Source organism: Pelophylax lessonae (assembly GCF_965119305.1).
Source record: "Pelophylax lessonae genome assembly, chromosome: 3".
NCBI lineage: Eukaryota > Metazoa > Chordata > Amphibia > Anura > Ranidae > Pelophylax > Pelophylax lessonae.
The window spans coordinates 172,696,067-172,722,105 of record NC_138770.1 but is presented as its reverse complement, the minus strand read 5'-3'; positions in this window follow the sequence as shown (position 1 = coordinate 172,722,105).

The following is a 26,039-nucleotide window of genomic DNA, read 5'->3' as shown; positions in this document are numbered from 1 at the left end:
AATAGGGTGGTGGAAGAATCAGTGACAGAGGGATGGTGTGGGGGTAGGGGTGGAATCAGTGGCAGAGGGATGGTGGAAGGTGGGTGGGGTCAGTGGCAGAGGGATGGTGGGGGTGGGATCAGTGTCAGAGGTATGGCACGGTTGGGGGTGGGATCAGTGTCAGAGGGATGGTGGGGGTGGGGTGGGATCAGTGAAAGAGGGATGGTGGGGGGCAGAGGGATGGTCGTTGGGGTGGGGGTGGAATCAGTGACAGAGGGATAGTGTGGGGGTAGGGGTGGGATCAGTGGCAGAGGCATGGTGGGGGTGGAGGTGGGATCAGTGGCTGAGGGATAGCGGAGGGAGGGATTAGTGGCAGAGGGATGGTGGTGGGGGGGTGGGATCAGTGGCAGAGGAATGGTGAGGGGGGTGGAAATGGGATCAGTGGCAGAGGGATGGTGAGGGGGTGGGGGTGGGATCAGTGGGAGAGGGATGGTGGAGGGTGAGATCAGTGGCAGAGGGATGGTGGGAGGGGTGGTGGGGGTGGCATCGGTGTCAGAGGTGATGGGATCAATGGTAGAGGGATGGTGTGTGGAATGGGAGTGGGATCAGTGTCAGAGGAATGGTGGGAGGGTGTGGGGGTGGGATCAGTGGCAGAGGGATGGTGGAAGTGGGATCAGTGGCAGAGGGATGATAGGGGGGGCATGGAATCAGTGGTAGAGAGATGGGGGGGATGGATCAGTGGCAGAGGGATGGTGGATGGGGTGGGGGTGGAATCTGTGGCAGAGGGATGGTGGGGGTAGGGATGGGATCAGTGGCAGAGGGAAGGTGGGGTAGGGGCAGAATCAGTGGCAGAGGGATGGTGGGGGGTAGGGGTGGGATCAGTGGCAGAAGTATGGTGGGGGAGTGGGGGTGGGATCAGTGGCAGAGGGGTGATGTATTGGGTAGGGGTGGAATCAGTGGCAGAAGGATGGTGGGGGTAGGGGTGGGATCAGTGGCAGAGGCATGGGGGGGTGTGGGATGGGATCAGTGGCATAGGAATGGTTGGAGGGGGTTATTGGAATCAGTAGCAGAGGGATGGGATCAGTGGCAGAAGGATGGTGGGGTGGGTGGGGGATAAGTGGCACAGAGATGGTGGAGGGTGAGATCAGTGGCAGAGGGATGGTGGGAGGGGTGGTGGGGGTGGGGTGATGGGATCAGTGGTAGAGGGATTGTGGGTGGAATAGGGGTGGGATCAGTTGCAGAGGGATGGTGGAAGTGGGATCAGTGGTAGAGGGATGATGGGGAGGGTGTGGAATCAGTGGCAGAGAGATGGTGGGGGGTGGGGTGGGGTGGGTCAGTGGCAGAGAGATGGTGGATGGGGTGGGGGTGGAATATGTGGGAGAGGGTTGGTGGGGGGTAGGGGTGAGATCAGTGGCAGAGGGATGGTGGGGGTGGGATCAGTTGCAAAGGGATGGTGGGGGGGTGGGGGTGGGATCAGTGGCAGAGGGGTGGTTTATGGGGTATGGGTGGAACCAGTGGCAGAGGGAAGGTGGGGGTAGGGGCAGTATAAGTGGCAGAGGGATGGTGGGGATTAGGGGTGGGATCAGTGGCAGAGGGATGATGGGGGTGGGATCAGTGGCAGGGGGATGGAGGGGGCAGAGGGATGGTAAATAGGGTGGTGGAAGAATCAGTGACAGAGGGATGGTGTGGGGGTAGGGGTGGAATCAGTGGCAGAGGGATGGTGGGGGGTGGGTGGGGTCAGTGGCAGAGGGATGGTGGGGGTGGGATCAGTGTCAGAGGTATGGCACGGTTGGGGGTGGGATCAGTGTCAGAGGGATGGTGGGGGTAGGGTGGGATCAGTGAAAGAGGGATGGTGGGGGGCAGAGGGATGGTCGTTGGGGTGGGGGTGGAATCAGTGACAGAGGGATAGTGTGGGGGTAGGGGTGGGATCAGTGGCAGAGGCATGGTGGGGGTGGAGGTGGGATCAGTGGCTGAGGGATAGCGGAGGGAGGGATTAGTGGCAGAGGGATGGTGGTGGGGGGGTGGGATCAGTGGCAGAGGAATGGTGAGGGGGGTGGAAATGGGATCAGTGGCAGAGGGATGGTGAGGGGGTGGGGGTGGGATCAGTGGGAGAGGGATTGTAAGGGGGTGGGATCAGTGGCAGAGGGATTGTAAGGGGGGTGGAGGGGTGGGATCAGTGGCAGAGGGATGATGGGTCAGGGGTGGGGGTGGGATCAGTGGTAGAGGGATGGTGGGAGGATGGGATGGTGACAAGGGCACTCATCTGTTCTCATTGTCACTCAATCTCCTTTCTTGCTCAGTTCTCTCTGTCTGGATTCACAGTGCCTCCAGTAGTGTCTCTCCCGACATATGGACTCTGTCTTCACATCTCCTCTCAAAGGGGAGAGCTCCTCCCCCTTCACTGGACTGGCCCATCTGCTGATCAGCTGACTTTCTCTTCCACTCCAGTTTCCTCCTCCCGATATAGATCTGCTTGGAGGAAAGGGCAGAGCGCTGTACCAGTAACAGTGAGTGCTCACTGAGGGACAGTGCACAGTGTACATTGTCCTGATCGTTTACTGTGAATACCGGCGTCCCCCCTCCACAGTGTACAAGACATGATGTCCTGATCATTGCCTAGAAGCAGTGGGCGGGCGTTCCCCCCACAGTGGTGGAAAGCCAGAGCACAGTCGCAAGTGCGACTGATGCGACCCTGATACTTCTGCCACTGGCTGAAACACAAGATCTCTCTTTTACTCCCTGACAGAACAGCGATCTGCCTGATTTACATAGGCAGACTGTTGTTCTGTCATTCCTCCGAATGATCGGCGGGTCCCAGCGGGCATCACTACATGTGCCCCCTACATCTCATACACAAAATCACGTACATGTACGTGATTTTGCGCAGCCAGGCCGTCCTGCCGCAGTATATATGCGGTGGGCGGTCTGGAACTGTTTAAGAAAAAAAAAAAAAGGTAATTTTGAAATTACCAGCAACACGTCTCAAAAAATTTGGGACAGGGCCATGTTTACCACGATGTAGCATCCCCTCTTCTTTTAACAACACTCTGTGAACACCTGGGGACTGAGGAGGCAAGTTGCTGGAGTTTGGGGAGAGGAATGTTGTCCCATTCTTGCCTGAAATATGATTCTAACCAAATATTTTCAATTGGAGAAAGGTCTGGACTACAGGCAGACCAGTTAAGTGTCTGTACTCTTCCACTATGAAGCAAGGCTGTTGTCATGGATGCAGTTTAGCACTGTCCTGCTGAAATATGCATATGTTGATCTAAAACCTGGATAGATTCAGTGAAAACCAGTTGTCTTTACTGAACTCACTTTAACTTTCCAATTTGCGAATTAAAGACTAGGGCAAATCAGGCACAATATTATATTTTTGGATGGCCCCAGAAACTACAGGCTTGTCTCATTCACTTCAGTGTACAAGATACAGGCTCTCAAATGAAACTACCCATACACTTTTGTGTGTAACTACTTTTCATGGCAGCATACAATGAGTTGTGGCTCCATCCCCACAACCTGATAGGATGGATTAACTATAAATCAAAGACAGACCCGACTCGCAGCATTCTGCTTTTTGTCCTCACCTGATCAGGACTGGAATCGCAAGGTATCCCTTACCACCAGGTTTAGCCTCTCTTGGGTGGAAGTCCTTCCTGTACAGTCTCTAAATAAGCTATATAGTTAGAGCCCTATTCTGGTGGTCTGGTGGGTGGGGGGGGGGGGGGCATAGTTCAGCTTCTCCTGGATGGAAATCCTTCCTGTCCTCTACACAAGCTATATGGCTGGAGCCTCATTCTGGCAGTGCAGGCCTGTCAAAGAAAGCTTTAAACAAGTTTTGACGTAAGTGACAGCGTTTTCCCTCTTTTCACTTTTTTGTGGGCATTTGCAATTTCCAAGATGGCTGCAGCAGTGCAAGTGGCCTGTTTCCTGGCTAGCCCTTTTCCAAGATGGCGATCTGAGCATGCTTAGGCACTGATATCAACAACACTAATGGCAAAATGTGATAGTTTTAAATAGTTTTATGGCATTTTTGGGCAACACATGGTGGAACTCTCTACCCATTCATGCTGTATGCTTATGTGGTCATTGTTTGCAGGTAGTGATGAACCAAACACCCCCCTGTTCGATTCGCACCAGAACACCGCAAACAGGGGAAAGGTTTGTTTGAACATTCGAACTCCATTAAAGTCTATGGGACTCAAACCTGAAAAATCAGAAGTCCTCATTTTAAAGGCCTAAATGCGAGTTATAGCCCAAAAAAAGCATATGGGGACCCGGGTACTGCCCAGGGGGACATGAATCAATGCAAACATTTTTTTTAAAAAACGATCGTTTGTACAGGAGCAGTAATTTTAATGATGCTTAAAGTGAAAATATAAAATTGAAAAATTCCTTATCGTGCCTGGGAGTTCCCCTTATTGTTCCTATAAACTGGCGCATTTGTGCGATGTATGTAGCCTTTTGTAGCAATACTGACATTTCTAAAGGAAAAAATGTAATTTAAACTTGCTCGCAGCTGTAATGTATTGTCGGCTCCCTGCAATACATTTAAAAAAATGGAAAAAAAAAATGGCGTGGGGTCCCCCCCCCCAGTCCATACCAGGCCCTTCTGGTCTGGTATGTATTTTGAGGGGAACCCCACGCCAACAAAAAAAAGCACAGGTGCAGGGCGCAGGAATAAGCCATGCTGTAAACAATTTGTATGTACTTGTCATACAGGTGCAGAAAAATTGGGCTTTTGGTGTTGGTGGTGCCTGAACACCACAACCCCTCACCATTACTCTTGCTGGGCACAGGGACAGGCCCTGCCATTAAAAATTAGATACGAAATTAAAATTGCATGAACTTGTCATACAGGTTCAGAAAAATTGGGCCTTTGGTGTTGGTGGTGCGTAAACACTGTAACCTCTCAAAGTTACTCTTGCTGGGCGCAGGCCACAGGGACAGGCCCTGCTGTTAAAAATTACATAAAAAATGTAAATTGTATGCACCTGTCATACAAGTGCAGAAAATTAGGCCTTGGGTGTTGGCGGTGACCTAAACCAAAAACATTGTTGGAAGCTTGCAGAATCAAGATTGAGGAATAGGATAGGCAGCATATGCAGTCTTCAAGAGATGGCAGACCACTAGCAAATTCAATCAGTTACATCAGCATCAGGGGCTTGATAGCTGCTGTTGATCCAGGACTGCATCATTTTGATAAAAGTCAGCTGCTCAATGAAGTCTGTGGACATATGCACTCTTTTGTTCATCACAAAATCTCCAGCAGCACTGAATGTCGGTTCGGAAAGCACGCTGGAAGCAGGACAGGCCAGTAGCTTGACTGCATATTGAGCAAGTTCTGGCCAGTGGTCCATCCTCAAGAACCAGTAACCCAGTGTATGCACAGTTGGAAAGGTCTCCAAGTCTGCTCTTGCCCCTAGATAATCCTGCACCATATGATGGAGACGCTGCTGATGGTTGCTTAAACCGAACAGCCCTGGGTGCTGAGGACTAAATAACTGTTTAAAGGCATCGGTCAGCCGGCCGCCTTCTCCACCACTCCTCCTTTGGCTGAACGATGCCTCAGAAACACGCCCAGAGAATGTTAACCTCCCAGTGTCTGAAAAGGTGTTACACAAATTTTTCTTCAAGGTATCCTCAAGATGTTTCATCCTCTGCTCCCTCTGCAAAGGCAGTATGAGCTCTGCAACTTTACCCTTGTAACGGGGATCAAGATGGGTTGCCAACAAATAATTATCCCTCTCCTTGATTCCACGAATCCTCTGATCCTTTTGAAGACTTTGCAGAATCAGGGAGCCCATGCAACGTATGTTGGAGGAGGCATGAGCTTCTGAATCCTCTGAGTCACTAGGGATGACATTGTCAGGAGCAACCTCTCCCCAACCACGTACAACTCCTCGGGTTTTTTGGGAATCAAAACCATCCCTTGAAGACTGCTGTATCTTATCCTCTACATCCATGCTGCCACAATACTCCTCCTCCTCTTCCTCCTGTGTGTTTTGTGGCCCTGCAGGAATGATATCTGCATAAAGGGGGCCTTGTGAGGAAAGGAAGTCCTCCTCTTCTTCCCGCTGTTCTGACTCAAGTGCCCTGTCCATTATTCCACCAAGCGTGTGCTCCAGCAGGTAGACTAGAGGGATAGTGTCACTGATGCATGCATCGTCCCGGCTCACCATCCTTGTGGCCTCCTCAAATGGTGACAGGATAGTGCATGCATCCTGTATCAGCAGCCACTGGTGTGGCGAAAAGAAGCCAAGTTCCCCTGAGCCTGTCCATGTGCTATACTCACACAGGTACACATTGATGGACCTCTGCTGCGTGTGCAGCCACTGCAGCTTTGCCAATGTTGAGTTCTACCTGGTGGGCATGTCACAAATGAGGCGGTTGGTGGGCAGGTTGAATTCCCGTTGAATGTCAGATAGCTGAGCACTGGCATTGTATGAATGCCGGAAATGGCCACAGACTTTTCTGGCCTGCCTCAGTACCTGTTCAAGAAATGCTGCACCATCAGATTCAGGACATGTGCCAAGCATGGAACAAGTGTCAAGTGTCCCTGTCAGAGGGCGGAGAGAAGGTTGGTGCCATTGTCGCATACAATCATTCCTGGCTCAAGCTTTCATGGTATCAATCACCTTTGAGCCTGCCCCTGCAGAGCTGACAGAATCTCTCCCCCGAAGTTACTCCTATCCCCTAGACAGACCAACTGAAGCACTGCTTGGCATCTATTAGCCTGACTGCTTGCGTAGCCTCTTGAATGCTTAGGGAGCACTGCTGCTTCAGAGGACAATTCAGCAGAAGAGGACATAGAGGAAGAAGAAGAGGAGGAGGAGGTGGAGTAGCCAGATGTGGCAGAACCAGCACCAGCTTTTTGGAGGCATGTTGGAAAAACAAGCTCCAGCACTGAACCCTGTCCTGCATCCGTCCCAGCTGCAGGCAGAGTTACCCAGTGTGCCGTGAAGGAAATGTTCCAGGGCAAGTATCCAATACTTGATCCACCCCTACTAACAATCATAAAATAATTAATCCTCAAGAAATGGACGCTCAGTTTGCAGACTATTATGGAGCACTATACAACCTCAAAGATGACCCCCACACACCTCAACCTTCCAATAAAAACATTGCAGCATTTCTTGAAAAACTAAACCTACCCCAACTGTCAGAACCACAACTTTCACAATTAAATTCTCCTTTCACCTGCAGCGAAATAGAAAAGATCATAGCATCCCTACCGAATGGCAAATCCCCAGGACCTGACGGTCTCCTGAATTATTATTACAAAACCTTCCATATGCTATTAACCTCATATCTGTCCACTGTTTATACCACAGCAGCACAAACCTCTTTTTTTCCCCAAGAGATGATTAAGACATACATGGTAACTCTACCCAAACCATGGAAAGACCCATTACACCTGCTAATTTCAGACCTATATCCCACCTGAATTCTGATATCAAAATTTATGCCAAATTATTAGCTCAACATCTGCCCACCATAATTAATACCTTCTCTTGTACAGAAAGACCAGATTAGTTTTGTAAAAGGGAGACAGCCTTTGGATCCAATGAGAAGAATTCAAATTGTTATACATTTTGTCGAAAAAACTTGAACCCCTTCTCTGCTACTATCCATTGACACAGAGAAGGCATTCAAAAGAGTTGACTGGCAATACATGTCATGCGTACTAACAAAGTTTGGTTTTCAGGGCTCCATCAGGGTGGCAATTCTTGCGCTTTACTCTCACCCTTCTGCCCAAGTATACTCATTTGGCCTTCTCTCTAAACCATTTACCATATCAAATGGAACTTGCCAGGGGTGTCCACTTTCCCCCTCTATATTTAATCTCACAATGGAACCATTGGCAGAGTCTATCCACTCAAACTCTCTTATTACAGGATTCCAGTTCCACAGCAGACCACATGTTATTAACCTCTTTGCGGATGATGTTATCCTCCTCCTAACAAACCCTATTCTGTCACTACCCCAAGCACATCAAATCCTAACATCATTTAGCTATATCTCTTATTACAAAGTTAATTTCCCTAAGTCCCTAAAACTTGACCTGGCAGTCCCACCCAAAACTAAACAATACCTTCCAAGACTTATTACCATTTACATGGAGCTCTCAAGGGGTGCCATACTTAGGTGACAGCCTCATCAGTTTCTTTAATCCAAACTTACTATACACCTTTGACCCAGAAGATCAAGAGTCAGCTCCAGCACATGTCACAAATGGAACTCTCCTGGATGGGCAGGCTAGCAGCCTTAAAAATTATAATTTTACCCCAGATCCTATATTACTTTAGAGTGCTTCCCATCTCTGTCCCCCCGTCATGCCTCAAAACCTTAACAAGCTTATTAAATAACTTCATATGGAAAGAAAAAAACCTAGTTAAACACAAATCCATAGGGGGTATGGGGATGAAAGACATACATGTCTACCACTGGGCAGCACTGCTGGATCAAATGAAATGCTGGTTTAGGAAAGAGGATGTACCACTATGGTTGGACATTGCGACAGCCTTGTCACCTACACCCGACCCGATCCCACCTCCTTGTTAGTATTTGACACATGGAGGTTGTAGTATACATCCTCCCTTTCACCTCTTATGGCAGTGTCCTTACGAGCATGACGTAACCTCCTTAAACAGTCTACACAAGCATCACAGTTAGAAGTGCCTGCCCTACCTGTCCACGCATTAGAAACAATAACCCCCTTTCTGTATACAAAACCACTTCAATTAGGTGGCTTAAACATAATGCAGGACTTCTTCTCTGATGCAAAGCTTAAAAATTGGGAAAGTTTGATGGAAGAATTCCATCTTCTGAAAAACTCTCAATTCGCATGTCTCTGTATCCCGTACTTCTTGTCCAAACACCCCCTACCAACTATAAATGTTCCCCCTGGAGCATTGAAATTCCTCTACACACACACATCCCCAAGGAAAGGCATATCCCTGATTTACAACCTACTGCACAACAAATCTTCAGTACAAAAGATTCCACCACTACAAAAATGGGAGAAAGACTTGGATAAATCCTACTCTTTGAACCAATGGCAAACTGCCCTCCAGTCAACTTATAAACTTTCAAAATACAGCAATCACTGGAAAATGATGCTTAAAATCACGTATAGAGTTGATCAAACACCTTGATGTCCGGGTTCGGCGGGTCTGGCCGAACTTGAAAAAAAAGTCCTTGTTCGTGGCCCGGACTTAACCCAAACTTTACCCCGATCCCGAACCACATTGAAGTCAATAGTGACCCGAACTTTTGAGCACTAAAATGGCTCTAAAACAAACATGGAAAGGGCTAGAGGGCTGCAAATGGCAGCAAAATCATCTTAAGAGCATGACAAGTGCTCTGCAAACATAGGGAAATGGATAGGGAAATAACTTAAAATAACATAAAAAACAGAAAAATAAAAAATATTAATCTTGAATGATGTAGGAGGAGGACGAGGCCCATATGTAGTAGGAGGTTGAGGTGGCGGTGGATATGGCGGTGTAGGTGGAAGCGGTGGCGGTGGCGGAGGAGGAGGACGAGGCCCATATGGAGTAGGAGGTTGAGGTGGCGGTGGATGTGGCGGTGTAGGTGGAAGCGGCGGTGGAGGAGGACGAGGTAGCCAACACTGGTTTTTGTTTTTAATTTTATTTCTTTTTAAATTAGGGTAACCCCAAAAGAGTTAAAAAGATCAAATACAACAATGGCTGGGTATGGTCGGTATACATGTCTATTCTGCACAAGGTACGGACAAGTCCTGTGGGATCCATGCCTGGTTCATTTTAATGAACGTGAGCTTGTCCACATTGGCTCTGGACAGGCAGCTGCGCTTGTCTGTGATAACGCCCCCAGCCGTGCTAAATACACGTTCAGAAAATACACTGGCTGCAGGGTAGGCCAGCACCTCCAAGGCGTAAAGGGCAAGCTCAGGCCAAGTGCCAAATTTGGAGACCCAGAAGTTGAAGGGGGCAGACCCGTCATTCAGTACATCTAGGCGTGTGCACACATACTGCCCCACCATGTTAGTGCTGGGTCGTTGTGCTGCTAGTGGAGCTCCTGTTGCAAGGAGAGGACGTGGTTGATCTGTGCCAGCTACACGCACAAGTGAAACACCTTTCTCAGCTGTGAGTAGGCGACAGAACCTTACAGCAGTATTTGGCAGGGCCTAATGCGCCTCTACAAATGTTGAGGCCAGAACAAGTACAGGGGATAGTAGATTGGGTTGCTGACAGTGCCTCCAGTTCCTTCACATTGTCTCCCAACCAGTCTTCTGCTGAAAGATCAGAGTTGGCACCTGCAGCCGATGTCCATAAATCTTTCACCTCACCCCCTTGCAAATCAGCCAAGCAGTCTGAGCCCCAAGTCATGCAGCAGTCTCTTCTTCTTTTTGATGACTCTGTTAGCATGGTTTCCCAGGGTCACCCACCTAGCCTTGTCCCAGAAGTGGAAGAGATTGAGTGCACTGATGCCCAACCACTTATGTCTCAAGATGAGCACATGGGAGGACCATCGCAGCACATCTCGGATGATGACGAAACACAGGTGCCAACTGCTGCGGAATTCCGAATTGTGGAGACCGACAAGGAGGGCAGGGGTAAAGACTGGGTGGAAGATGATGTGGAGGACGATGAGGTCCTCGACCCCACATGGAATGAACGTCATGCAGGTGACCTGAGTGGTTTGGAGGAAGAGGCGGTGGTCGCACAGAGCCACCAGCACAGCAGAAGAGGGAGCAGGGTGCAAAAGCAGGGTGGCCGTGCCCTAGACACTACGCCTGCTACTGCCCAACACAGCAAGGGACCGAGCACACCAAAGCCAGCTCTAAGGAGTTCCCTAGCGTGGCAGTTCTTAAGACAATGTGATGATGACAGGACACGAGTGGTTTGCACGCTGTGCAATCAGAGCCTGAAGCGAGGCATAAACCTTCTCAACCTGAGCACAACCTGCATGACCAGGCATCTAAGTGCAAAGCACGAGCTGCAGTGGAGTAGACACCTCAAAAACCAAGAAAGGTCTCTGGCTCCTCCTGCTTCCTCTTCTGCTGCAGTCTCGGCCTCTTCATCCACCTCTGTAGTGAGACCGGCACCTGCCACCCCGCAAACAGAGGATCTGCCAGCAACACCACCACCTGGGTCACCAACAACCATCTCCACAATGTCCCGTGGAAGTGTTCAGCTTTCTATATCCCAAACACTGGAGCGGAAGAGGAAGTACCCCCCCTACCCACCCACGATCCCTGGCCCTGAATGACAGCATTTCAAAATTCCTGGCCTTTGAAATGCTGTCATTCCGTCTGGTGGAGACGCAGAGTTTTAAAAGCCTTGTGGCGGTGGCTGTCCCACAGTACGTCATGCCCAGCCGCCACTACTTTTCCAGGCAAGCCATCCCTTCCCTGCACAACCAAGTGGGTGACAAAATCAGGTGTGCACTGCGCAGCGCCATCTGTGGCAACGTCCACCTAACTACGGATACGTGGACCAGTTAGCACGGTCAGGGACGTTATATCTCCCTAACAGCACACTGGGTAAATGCAGTGGCGGCTGGGCCTGAGGCGGATAGCAGTTTGGCGCATGTCCTTCCACCACCGAGGATTGCAGTGCGCTTCAGTTTGCCTACTGTTCCTAACTCCTCCTACTCCGCTTCCTCATCCTCTACCGCCTCCTCATCCGGTCAGCGTAACACCTTCACCATCAACTTCAGCACAGCCAGGGGTAAATGACAGCAGGCAGTTTTAAAACTTGCCTGTTTGGGGGTAAAACCACACACCGCGCAGGAGTTGTGGAGGGGCATTCAACAGCAGACTGATGAGTGGTTGCTGCCAGTGAGCCTCAAGCCCGGCCTGGTGGTGTGCGATAATGGGCGAAATCTCGTAGCAGCTCTGGGCCTAGCCTGTTTGACACACATCCCTTGCCTGGTGCATGTGCTGAATTTGGTGGTGCAGAGGTTCTTTAGAAATTACCCCAATATGTCAGAGCTGCTGCAGAAAGTGCGGGCTTTCTGTGCGCACTTTCGGCGTTCTCACCCTGCTGCTGCTCGCCTGTCAGCGCTGCAGCGTAACTTCAGCCTTCCCACTCACCGCCTCATATGTGATGTGCCTACAAGGTGGAACTTCACCTTGCACATGCTGGCCAGACTGTGCAAGCAGCAGCAGGCCATAGTGGAGTTCCAGCTGCAGCACACACGCGTGAGTCACTCTGCGGAACAGCACCACTTCACCACCAATAACTGGGCCTCCATGCGTGACCTGTAACATATGCAGACTAGGCCGCAATTTTTTTTCCCCTAAATGGGTTTTTATTGATAAGCGGAATACAACAACAGTATCCAATTGGTGTATCTCACTGTAACATATGCAAACTAGGCCGCAATTTTTTTTTCTCCCTCCTCCTCCTCACTGGGCTCAGGTCAGGGTATAAAGATCGTGCACTGCACCCCCAAACAATACAATCTCTGTCTGATTAAAGAAGTTTCTTCCTATTCTTTCCCTCAAAGCAATCTCAAGCCTGACCCTACAATAATCTCCTATCTCTCCCTCCGGGCAAAATGATTGTGCACTGCACCCCCACACAATAAAATCAATGTAGATCACTGTCTGATTAAAGAAGATTCTTCCTATTCTTTCCCTCAAAGCAATCTCCAGCCTGCCCCTACAATAATCTCCTACCTCTCCCTCAGCAGCAGCATCAGGAACCTCTCCCTAGTATAGTTATAGCAGAGTGACGCACGGCACTATATGACTCCAGCTTATATAGAGTCTGGGTCACATGCTGCACTGGCCAATCACAGCCATGCCATTAGTAGGCATGGCTGTGATGGCTTCTAAGGGCACACTAGTTAAACGCTTGCTGATTGCCTTGCACCTGTTGAAACCGCGCCAAAACATCAAATAACATTACTGAACAACGGACAGTATCCCGAACATACAGTGAAATGTTCGGGTCCGTGTCTGGGTACCGAATACCCAAAAGTCTGGTACGATCCCGAACAATACAGTCCAGGTTCGCTCAACCCTAATCACGCATATATGGCACTACACACCTTATAAAATAGCCAGCCACATTTTCTCCAAACAAATCCCCTAACTGTTGGTGTAAATGCCGACAAGTAGGTAGTCTACTACATATATTATGGGAATGTCCATGTCTCACCAGCTTCTGTAGTCAAACATTCCACCTAATATCCTCAATTACAGGAATTCTAAGCCCACCTAGCCAGGACTTGCTGTCCCAAATCTGGGAATAGACAACACATACCCAAACCCTATGAGACAGGTAGTGAACCACATACAGGGCCGGTGCAAGACTATTTTATGCCCTAGGAAAGACCAGCTACTCGCCCCCCCCCCCCAAAAAAAAAAACAAAAAGGGAAGGGTTTAAAAACTCCTCTATGTCATATTCAGTGACCCTAATCTGATGGTTCCTCCATGTAATTCTTTCATACCCAGTGACCCCCAAATTCCTCCATGTCACACCCGGGGACCCTGATGTCCCCCTATGTCACACCCAGGGACCCTAATGTTTTCTCATGTCACATTCTGGGACCCCAATATTCCTCCACGTCGTACTGTCATACCCACTGACCCCGATGTTCATCCATGTCACACCCAGGGACCCCTGTGTTCCTCCATGTCGTGCTGTCATACCCAGTGACCCCAATGTTCCTCTATGTCACACCAGGGGCCCCTGATGCTCCTCCATGTCATACCCGGAAACCCTGATGTTTTTCCATGTCACCCCTGGGGACCCTGATGTTCCTCCTTGTCACACCTGGGGACCATGATGTTCCTCCATGTCACACCTGGGGACCTCAATCCCCCATGTCATACCAAGGGGGTCACAATTCCTCATTGCACACCTGGTGACCCCAAACCCCTGTTACACTTGTGACCCCTATCCCCCATGTCATACCTTTATGACTCTGATTCCCCATGGCACACCTGGTGACCCCAATTCTCTTTCACACCAGGGATCCTCCATGTCACACCCAGGGACCCTGATCCCCTGTTCTGGGGACACTCACTGGGCAGTATGAAGAGAGTGGCCCGCACTCTGCCCTCCTTCACTGTGATCCTGCTAAATTCCTTCTCCCAGGACACTCTTCTCCTGGACCACAGTGCTCACCACAGCTCCAACTGGCTCCTGGTGGAGGGAGAAGTAGCAGTCAGAGAGCTCTGCACATCCTTCATCACCAACCTCCTCAGACCATTCCGGTACCTCGTCGCTTCTGCTCCAGTAAAGGTGCCGCCCTCCAGTGCCTAGCTCCGGCTCAGGTTCAGCTCTCCTCTGCTCCCTGCTTAATACTGACCCAGGGAAATGAACATCTGCCCACCAGCTCAGTGTAGAGAATCACGTCCTGCCCAGGGTTTAGGCCGCTCAGCTCCAGATGAAGAGGATCATTATGCAGGCAGCACTCCGGTGGGCTCCCTTCCTGCCTCTTGGGGCCCCCCCAACAATGGTGGAAATCCAGGGCCTGGTAGTTCCGCCATTGCCCCAGACACCTGGCATCTTCCTCTGTCCCTTCTTCCTCACCCACTGCCGCACCTCCCCTCAGCTCCCAAGGATCATTCATGATGGAGAGATATTGCTGACTCGTGGCTGAACTCCTAAGTGGCAATACGCCCTAGGCGGCTGCCTAGTTTGCCTAGTGGAAGCACCGGCCCTGACCACATACTATTAGCAGCACGCAACACTTTTCTTAAGAAATGGAATTCTCAAAACTCTCCAAATATATCTGAGGTTATAAGTATCAAACACCTTAACCATACATACGAACGATTGCTAGCAATTCATTCGCTGAGATGTAGTAAGTTTGATAAACATTGGTCATTCTGCACAGACAAATGCAGTAATACTACATAAGATGTCGGTATCGGGTTAAACTCCAAACTTTACATGTTATTACTGATGCTTATGCCCTTTCTGTATTGTGTACCACTTCTTCTACATAGTTATTTCTTAGTTTAAAACCTGTGAAACTAACGGTGGATCGCATTGTCTCCTCTCCCAGGTCACAGTGTGATCCCATATGGGGTGTTGGGGGATGTGGAGCAATACCCTTCACCTTATGCCTTACAACTGACAAAGCTAGTATTTTTCATAAATTACTGGTATTTGACTATGGCATAAGACTCTACTCAAGTGTTTCTCTTTACTGTGTCCAAATGTATGACAATCCTGTTTATTTTTTTCTGTTTTCTTCTTTTGCGCATAAAAACATTGCAAATAAAAACATTGAAATGAAAAAAAAAAGTGTTAAAAGTGTCACGTGTGTCTGATTTGTCCGCCGCAATGTCACAGTCCCGCTATAAGTCGCTGATCGCTGTCATAACTAGTAAAAAAAAAATATAAAAATTTAATAAAAAGATCCCATAGTTTGTAAACGCTATAACCTTTGTGCAAACCAATCAATACACGCTTATAGGGATTTTTATTTGCCAAAAATAGGTGCCAGACTACAAATTGGCTTAAATTGATGAAGAAATTATACTTTTTATATTTTTTTGCATGGTATGTTTTATTATTCTTGTTCAGTCTTTTAGTTGTGTCCGACTCTTCATGACTTTAATGAACCATAGCGCTCCAGGCTTTTCTGTCCTCCACTGCCTCCCGGAGTTTGCCTAACTTCATGTTCATTGTTTGGATGATGCTATCTATCCATCTTGTTTTTTGTCGTCCTCTTCTTCTTTTTCCTTCCATGTTTCTCAGCATTAGGGTCTTTTCCAATGAGTCCTCTCTTTGCATTAGGTGGCCAAAATATTTGAGTTTCAGCTTCAGGATCTTTTATATTTTATAGCAGAAAGTAAAAAATCTTGTTTTTTTTTCAAAAGCACAAAAAATAAAAACCACAGAGGTGATACAATACCACCAAAAGAAAGCTCTATTTGTGGGGAAAAAACTAAGATACATTTTATTTGGGTATAGCATCGCACGACCGTGCACTTGTCAGTTAAAGTAACGCAGTGCAATATCGCAAAAAATGGCCTGGTCATGAAGGAGGGTAAACCTTCCGGAGCTGAAGTGGTTAAATAAGCCCACCTATACTTGTGCACAGGAGAAACATGTATTAAATATTTGCCCTGTTATATTCTTACGTTTTCACTTAAACAGTAATTACATTTCCTCTGAATCGCTATTTTTAGTAATCTATTAATAGGGGAGGAAGGAAAAATAAATGAATTAGAAATATATTTGAAAAAGTTAAATTGCATGTGAAGCGTTCCTGATCTTGGCAGCCTTTTTTTTTCTACCGCATAATTATCTTTCCTTTCTCTTTGATATAAATGAATAAAGTTCCTTTTGAACTACAGAAATCAGTTTTTTTGTATTTGACTCAGCAGCATCCCACAGTCTGTTAAAAATGGCTTTGAATCTGAAACTGTGTTTAAAGTATTGTTATCAAATATTTCCTTTCAAACACATTGCAAAAGCCTGCGAGGATCTCAACAATTCAGTTCACCGGTACTGAACAGTCAACATCTCGAAGGTGCCCAATGGCTACGACAATAATTACATCGACTATGTAGACTATCTATATTTCTTTTCTTTTCTCACTTTTAGCTTAAAATATTGTGATGGGGAGACTTGTAAAATGAGTAGGAAATGTAAACTACATTACCAATAAATTGACAGCTATAAACTCACACTAACCGCAGTCACATGTAAAATAAACAATTTCAAGTGTTATTAAAGGCTTTTTTTTTTTTTTTAATTACAAACATGTTATACAGTACTTACCTGCTGTGTTCAGTGGTTTTTGCACAGAGCAGCCCCCATTCTCATGTTCTCAGGGTCCCTTGCTAACGCTTTTGGCCCCTCCCTCCTGCCAAGAACCCCCAGAGCAAGCAACTTGCAATGAAGGCACCCAAGCAGGCTTGTTCCTAAGCCGCAGCTCTGCATGTCCATTCACAAACAGCCACTTGGCCCCGCCCCTCTCTCTACGCATTTGTTCACTGGTTGTGATTGACAGTCTGTCTCAGCCAATGAGGAGGGAGAGTCACCAAAGAGCCCAGGCTCTTGTGCAAATTGCTGGATCCAGATGGGACTCAGGTGAGTATTAGGGGAGGCTAAAGGGGCTGCTGCACAGAGAAAGTTCTTTTTTTTACCTTAAAAAACCTTGAGCCTTTAAAGCCACTTTAAGCATTGATGTGTTCATTAAATTCATTAACATGCGTGTAAACCCGATTGCTAAAATCTTCTATAAACTTTATTGTGTTAATGTAAATTCAAAACTAATTTTCACAATGAGGTTTAAATATATTGCAAAAAATATGTGCATCTTTTTAAAAAAAAAAAAAAAAAAAAAAGAAGTATTACCAAAACATTTTTGCCCATGCTTCTTGTGGGTCACAGGAGGGAAATTACTTATGTAGTCCTGTAACCCAGAGGGAGCTTATCACTCTATTACTATTATTACTCTATTACTATTACTATTACTTTCTATTATCACTATATTACTTATCACTATAGCCCACTGTCAGCTGATGTCACAGAGCTGCTCCAGGCTCTGGAAGGATCCCGACCATATTGTCGGTACCCACCCAGTTACCTGATTGGCAGCTGGCTCCAAATCTCATCGCTCGCTGTGAGCTGAAGCCAGCTGAGCCCGTCTTTCTACAGCCCAGTGCTCCAGTGAGAGGGGCAGAGCGGTGATTGAAAGTCACCGCTCAGCTCCAAGAAGAGTGAGAGCATAATGGAGCTCCAAAGTGTTGCCTAAACATGCAGAATATAGTGATTATGAAATAAAGGTAATTTATTGTTTCTTTAATCACTTGCCAACCAGCTGCCACTGTGATACGGCAGCAGGTCAGCAGGTTCCCACGAATGGCTGTACCTGTACGGTGGTTCATGGTAGAGATTCTGTAGGGGTGTGCGTGGGCATTCACCAGGGGGGAAGCCAAGGCACGGGGCCGGTGGCTGCGATTGCCACCAGGCACCCGAGATCGCTTCCCTTGAAGAGAGAACGGCGGTCTGCTGTTGTAAACATAGCAGACGGTTGTTTTCTCTGATGTTGAACAGAGCCCCTGTGTTCCTGCTTTATAGGAACCCAGGTCTCTGTGTTGATATTACAAGCCCCCCCCACAGTTAGAAAACACTCTCCTAGGTTCACACCTAACCCTTTGATCACCCCTGGGTTAACTCCTTCCCTGACAGTGTCATTATTACAGTAACTGTGCATATTTGTATCACTGATTACTGTAGTAATGTCACTGGTCACCCCAAAAGTGTCAAAAATGTCAGTTATGGGTCCGATCTGTCCACCGCAATGTTGCAGTTCCACTAAAAATCGCTGATCGTTGCCATTACTAGTAAATAAAATAAAAATAAATAAACATTACATAAATCTTTGTCCCTAGTTTGTAGACGCAATAACTTTTGCGCAAAAAACTTTTGGCCTAAATTGATGAAAAAATTAGGTTTATAAATTTTTTTGTTTTTGGGAATGTTATATATCAGAAAGTAAAAAATATATATATATATATTTTTAAATTGTCGCTTTTTTTTATCACACAAAAAATAAAAATCACAAAAGTGATTAAATACCACCAAAAGAAATTCTATTTGTGGGGAAATAAGTGATTTGGGGTGGAGGAACTTGACTGGCCTGCACAGAGTCCTGACTTCAACCTGACAGAACACCTTTGGGATGAATTAGAGTTAAGACTGCGAGCCAGGCCTAGTCGTCCATATCAGTACCTGACCTCATAAATGCGTTTCTGGAAGAATGGTCAAACATTCCCATAGACACTCCTAAACCTTATGGACAGCTTTCTCAGAAGAGATGAAGCTGTTATAGCTGCAAAGGGAGGGCCAACTCAATTTTGAACTCTACGGACTAAGACTGGGATACCATTAACGTTCATGTGTCAGGCCAATCATTTTGGTAAGATGGTGTATCTTGAGCACTGTTAGCCCTTTTATTATTAGGGGTCTAACAATCTGGTAAGCAGGTAATGTGTCTTTTTTTGCTGGGGGAACCCTGAAGTGGGGGTCACAGAGCAACAAGTTTTACACTTATGCGCATTTTTTTATTCATTTTTATTTTAATTCACACAATTACATTTTGTGGAATTATTTTTGTTGGTCACGTTATTACTTGTTTCACATTGGTTTTGCACTGATAGATTGATCTTCGTATGAATCTGTGGAGGGGTGGGTGGGTGGGTTTAGGTCAGGCACAACGAGGAAAAAGAATCAAGACACTTTTTTTAAATATGCACTTATCCTTTAATAACTTAAAAAGAAAATAACATGGTAGTAAAAATGGAAATCTGTAATGGTTCTAATAGAAAATTCAACATAGGCCCAAAGGAATCACTTTTACAGAAAGTAATTTCATCCTTGTTAGTGCCACAATGTTTCATCAAATTTTCATTCTTAACAAACCTATTCTGTCAGCCTGCAAACTATAGATTTTCTTCCAGAAAATTATTTACTAAGTTAAATACAAGTGATTGCTGTGCATAAACATATCAACTCAGAGAAGGGCTGCAGGGTTAGTTCAGTTCTATAACAGTGATGGAAATATCAGCTATGTATGGATTGGTCACCCATGGTCAGGATCAGGCCTCTTCTGCTAGTTTTCTGCACAGTGCATTCTCTGGTACTGACATATTTTTTATGAGAAAGAATAAACTAAAGTTTGATTTTGCAGGCAGATTGCCCTCTCTTGTGATCCTGTGCACCTGGTAGGTTCCACGTTTACCTATAATATGCCAGCTGTGCATACCAGGCAGGTATAGGAGCTGGAATCCCCATAGGACAAAGTCTGCTAGCATTCAGACTCCCTGCTTACCTGATGACAATTTATATATTTATCAGCTCTAGAGAGGCATGCAAAAGGCATACAAAAACAGCACCCCCTTCAATTCACCAGCTCTGTGCACTGAAAAGGTGGTTCCCTCTCATGGTGGGGGCAAGTAAGTTGGTAGGACTTGTCCCAATGAAACTCTAGTGAATGAATAAGGGATCTATAGTAAGAAAAACGTGTGCACAGCTGAATAAGCACAAATATGACCACTCTTCATCAAAACAACCCCACGGAAGAACTTGATTTTGCAGCATCCATTCACAGAATGAGTAAATAACATTTAGCAAGATAGGTTGTATTTTTCCTATGCTATGATGAGGTGACAAATTCCACATTTGTAGCTATACTCATTACAGGCAGACCCGATGGACCACTCGGTCTTTTTTTTTGCTGTCACTTTTCTATGTTTCAAATTTACAGTATAGGGATTATTTCTTGTTTGGTAATGTTAGTAAAGCGTGATGCTTGCATTGGATTTGCCCCAGAACGTCTTTTGGAAGACAGAAGAGTTGCAATAACTGTCTGCAAGTTAAAGAGGTTGTAAACCCGTTTGAGTTTTTTTTTTTTTTTTTTTTTTTTTTACACCCTGCAAAAGAAAGACATAATGAGCTAGTATGCATCGCATATTAGCTCATTATGCAATACTTACCTCAGAACGAGCCCCCGCCGTGCCGCTCACTCACCTCTATGACGGGCGACATGTCTAGTCGCCCGTCTTCCGGGATCACGGCATCCGGCCATCTGATTGGCCGGAGCCGCGGTGACGTCACTCCCGCGCACGCGCGCGGGAGCCGACAGTCACGGCACGGGGCTCTGAAGGAACGGCACGATTGGCCGTTCCTTCAGAGCGCATGCGCCAGTGACGTCACTGGCGACATGTAAGGTAAATATCTCCTAAACGGTGCATGTTTAGGAGATATTTACAGTACCTATAGGTAAGCCTTATCATAGGCTTGCCTATAGGTACAAGTTGTAGAGGAGGGTTTACTTCCTCTTTAAGAACACAAACATGTACTTCCTTTCAGCTAAAAATAAAACCAAGCTACCCATGAGTTTAGAATAGCTCCAGTGAAACCTCAGATGTGGAGATTCAAGCCGTGGATACAATACATGGATTGAAATGTATCCAGTTCAACAGGGACTGGCTGAATTTTGATCCATGTATGGGTTAGCTGGTTGTACACAAGTCAGTCTATCAATCAACTTGTGAAAAACCAGCCTGTCAGGTTTATCCCAGAAAGATCAGTGCCACTGGGTATAGCCAGCAACACTGATCATTGCATCCTGCTCCTCTCCTACAGAATACAATAGCACAGCAAGAAGATTCCCCCATCTACATCAAATGAATGGGGGTGATCAGGGTGGGGGAAAAAATGATTTTTGAACCATATCTTCGATGGCTCCCTCAGCAGCACAGCTGGTGGGAGGAAGAGGAGCAGAAGCTAGCTGCACTGTAGGGGGAGCCACAGGAGGATCAGTTCCAGTGATACTATGGTACAGCTGGTCCTTCTGCTCCAGAGGTGATGGGACCCATTGCTGAAATAATGGAGATTTGACAAGGTACAAAAAAGATGGCTGTATCCCCTTATTGGCAGCCCTGGGTGGGAGAAACTACATGGCGTTGCAGATATTCAACATACCCATAAGTGTTGGATCTGGATATCACAACACAATGACATTTTACAACACAGGTTGCCAGGGACCAATAAAAAATAGTCACCAGTTAAGCAGCTGATCAGCGAACAAGCATGAGACAGAGGCAGTAGAAATGTATTCATGTTAACATTTGAAACTCTGATTTTATTGAGAAACAGAATCCTCTCCAAATCCATTCTAATGAATTTGCTAAAAATCTTTCAAACTTGGGAGCTATTAGAATGGGTCTGGATTTACTTGCTCACATGATCTGGATCAGTTTTGTAATAAGAAATATTGTACCCCCACCAAACCTTTATATTTTTAGCACTCTGCAATTATCTCAGCAACAATAATAAAATCAGCGAAGTAAGCCCAAGGGCATACTATATTACAAACAACACTGTCTATGATTTGACCCCAAGCTTTGTGCAGACACAATGAAGACTTCTGGGAATGGTGGTAAGTCAATTACACAAACAGGTGCTTTGGCTTTTAACTGTCTTTAAACTATAAATTCAAATTGTTTTGACAGTTGTAAAAAATCGTTATATAAAGCGAACAAAAATCAATCACTAACACAAATAGCTCTAATGATTGAAAACAATTTAAAAGAACCAATATTCTTATATCGTGCATGTAAGCCATCACAACAGACAGAAAGAGGCAATCCAGTCTGTGTTGGTGATGGCCCTTTTTGTTATTTGAAAATTTCGGTTATATGAAGTTGTACTTTTAATTTTGTTTTGTGCTAAATTAACTTTACAGTTTGTTCTCTTTCATTGCTGTAAATACACGTAGTTAGCTTGTGCAACCGAATATATGAAGTCATTTTTGTGGTGTTTGAAATTGTTTGCTAGTAGCTAGCATACTTTTTATATTTTGTACACTGTAGCCACCGTCACCTTGATTCTGACCATTAATTATTTAACAGCATGATGTCAAATTTTGGGAAAGGAAAAAAGCACTGAAAAATATATCTGTAAGTAAAAGCAACCCTACAGTACAGTAACACTGTATATATGCCAGTTCCAGTTCTCGTTCTACTCCCAAACATACATTTACATATAAACTGTCATTGCAGGTAATAACCAGTAAAGTTAATTTGAAAAATAAAATGCTCACTGTTTTACTATTTAATGAATTGAATAAAAATCACATTATACATCCACTTTCAATCTATTTTATGTAACCATTCCACTAGTTTTACAAAGGCTCTTTAGAGTTTGAAGTATAATTTGGAGAAACAGCTACAGATCCTCAGAAAACTGAGGCATAACTTGCGAATGCGTTTTCTTTTTTCATTGACAACAAATTTCTATTTACTTAATTGCTTTTAGATTATATTTGGCTTTTGGGTATGTTAAGGCAACCAATCTTTCTGTAATTGAGTCTCTCTAAAAAAAGTATTTCTAATTTTTTTCTCAGGACAGAGAAAAATGAATACCAGGCATTGGGGTTTTGCTTTTCCAAATGGAAGATGAAATGGTTATTGTCTTCATTGTATATTATACTTAAAGGTTCATTCGATTTGATGTAGGTTATGGGGTGTATTCATGTGGGCTATTGGCCTGTTAATGTGGATTTAAACTCAAAAAGTAAAGATTTGCTATCTTACAGGAAGCATCTAAAATGTTAATTATACTGAAGCAGTACCCTTTTAATGTAGAACTTTAGGCAAAAATGTATTTTTCATTTTGGATAGATTAACCCCGGTCAAGTTTTTTTTATGCCATCTGTTTCCTATTGTGAAGATTTCCCTTCACTTCCTGTCCCATAGCAAAAACAAGAAGCCAGAGCAAATGCCTGGAAATTAAGGGAATCCCTTGCCCCCCCCCCCCCCCAGGTCACCAGAACTAGTGTCCCCAATGGAAGATTTCCCCGCTATTACTTTTCTAGGGTCAACCCAAAATTTGGGATTTTCTTTTACTTTCACTATCACTGATATGATGGTAAACAGGACAAATTGAAAGGGTGAATATTTCTAATGGGGGCACATACATGAATAAAAACTGACAGGTGTTCTTTCTAATCCCTCTCCACACTATCCAGAACTAAAGAAATTTTTTTTCCTCTAGTTATTGTATACTTAAAAAATGTATCTGTTATCTTGAACTCCTTTTTCATCTTCCTCCTGTGCATAGGAACTCCTTTGCCTTGAACCTCATAGCTTGTATGTCTTAAGTGTGAGCTCATCTAAGGTCCTGCTGCCAGTAACTGCTGTTTTAATGAGATTTGGAGTGAGATTTAAGTATGTCACTATTGTGCTGCTCACTGTTCTTCTTTCTGGAGAGGAAGCTCAGTTATCGAGGACTTGCAGAGCAAGCATTACATTGCTTCTGCTTCATTCATTCTGCAGATTTGTGCTTTCAGAACTGCTTTTGCTGCTTTTTGAGTATTATCCCACCTGCAAAGCCTTCAACTCTACCAGCATGCCCACCTCTATACAAAGGCATTGTAAGCTAGCAATGGGAAAAAGATTAGCTGCAGGGGGCCATAGCTCATATTGGTGACTAGTTGTTTGTCTGCTGCTCCACTTTTGGGGCAGAAATCCCACAATTCAGGTGCTCTTTATCACCAATTACATTGATGCATGTGGAAGAATATGATGTTTCCAAGCATTGTTCTGAATAAGTGCAAAAACAACAGTACACCACAACTTCTGTGACAGAATGAGAACACCTCCAGTGATATGATTTCCCATTTTCAAGGCCTGGCTCTAGCCCCACCACCTCAATCAACCATTACATAGCCAAGCAAAGGGGGCTTCTTTTTAATGCGCTAAGTTACAATGAGCTGAAAATTTGATGGTTACATTGGGGTTACCTTTATATGACCATAGCAGAGAGGCTGAAAAGAGGCCAGTGAATAATAATCAGAATTACCAGTTTGGGGTGACCTTTGAAATTGTTGTAATTCTGAATGCCTGCAATGACTGGGCCAATGTAATTCCATTTAAAAAGTGTAAAATGTGATTTTGATACAAAGAACCTAGAGCTTTTGGTTCTTGGTGTTGGCTTTTCTGTGATCAAAAACTTGTGAAAATGCAGCAGTGCACCAACATATCCATGAAATCTAACTTTTCTATAATTTAAGCCTAACCCCTAAAATTAAAGAGACATTATCACCCTGCCCATTAAGGACAAATAGCAGTGTCTTGCTGCTCCTGCCTCTAATACAGCTGTTACTAAAATCCCTGTCAGCTGGTGTTGTACTGTAATAAAAGCATTAACAGCCATTCCCCCAGCAATGTGACAGTGCTTAGGTCTAGTGATTGGCTTCTAAACTCAACACCAATGCATAGTAGTAGATCGCATGCTCCCACATACCTGAAGGTCCAGGTATTGTTGAGGCAGGAGTAGGCAGTAGGGTGTAGTGAGGCAGTGCTGGCAGGGGGCAGGGGTTCTGGGGTTGGGAAAGGTGAGTGTCTTCTTAACTGAAAACGGTTAAACTGATCCCAATAAATAAAGTACACCTGTCATGAAAGAATAATATATAATAATAATCAGGGCTGGCCCAGGGATTTTTGCTGCCTGGGTCCAAGAATAATATGCTGACCCCCCCCCCCCCCCCCCCCCAAAAAAAAAAAAAAAAGAATCACACCCAAAGAAAGGCCCCCACATCCATTATTTTATATCATGATAATTAAAACGAAAATTATATTTATCAGGAAGTCAGATTTACATGCAACAGCACCCCCACTTCACATCAGGAGTCCCCCCTCAACATCAGGAGCTTCATACTTAGCATCAGGAGCCCCTATCTAACAACAAGAGTTTCCTTTTACATCAGGAGCCCCTATCTAACAACAAGAGTTTCCTTTTACATCAGAAGTCCCCACTTTACATTAGGAGTCCCCCTTTTGGTCAGTAGTCCCTACATACATCAGAAGTCCTCCTTTAACATCAGAGTCCCTCTTTGAATCAATAGCCTCCCCCTGAACATTAGGTGTCTCCTTTTATGTCAGAATCCCTCTTTACATCAGAAGTCTCCCCCTTCACATTGCGGCTTTGGTTCTTCTACCCCCTATGCGTGTGCCTTTGTCATCCTCCTCCAGACCAACCCTCCTGGCCTCCACCCTCCAATTTCTAGAAGTTTCTCCAAACTCGCAGGACCAGGGGGAGACACCAGACAGCTGTCTGCCTTAGTCATCCAGCCCTGACTTGCAATAAACTTTTTACCCAGATTCAAGACTGTGAAGGTAAACATTGTGAACATACAAAATATACATTTGCCTGCACTCACACTAGTAGCGCACTATAGGGTGCTACATAAAAAATAATAAATTCACATCTAGGGTTGAGCGGACACCTAGATGTCCGTGTTCGACGGGTTCGGCCGAACTTTAAAAAAAAGTCCGGGTCCGTGTCCCGGACTTTTACCGAACTTTTCCCGGACACCGAACCCCATTGAAGTCAATGGGGACCCGAACTTTAAGGCACTAAAATGGCTCTAAAACACCAAAGGAAAGGGCTAGAGTGCTGCAAATGGCAGCAAAACGTAATTAAGAGCATGGCAAGTGCTCTGCAAACAAATGTGGATAGGGAAATAACTTAAAACAACAAAAAAAAACAGAAAAATAAAACAATGTTCTTCTTCATCTCTGAAGGAC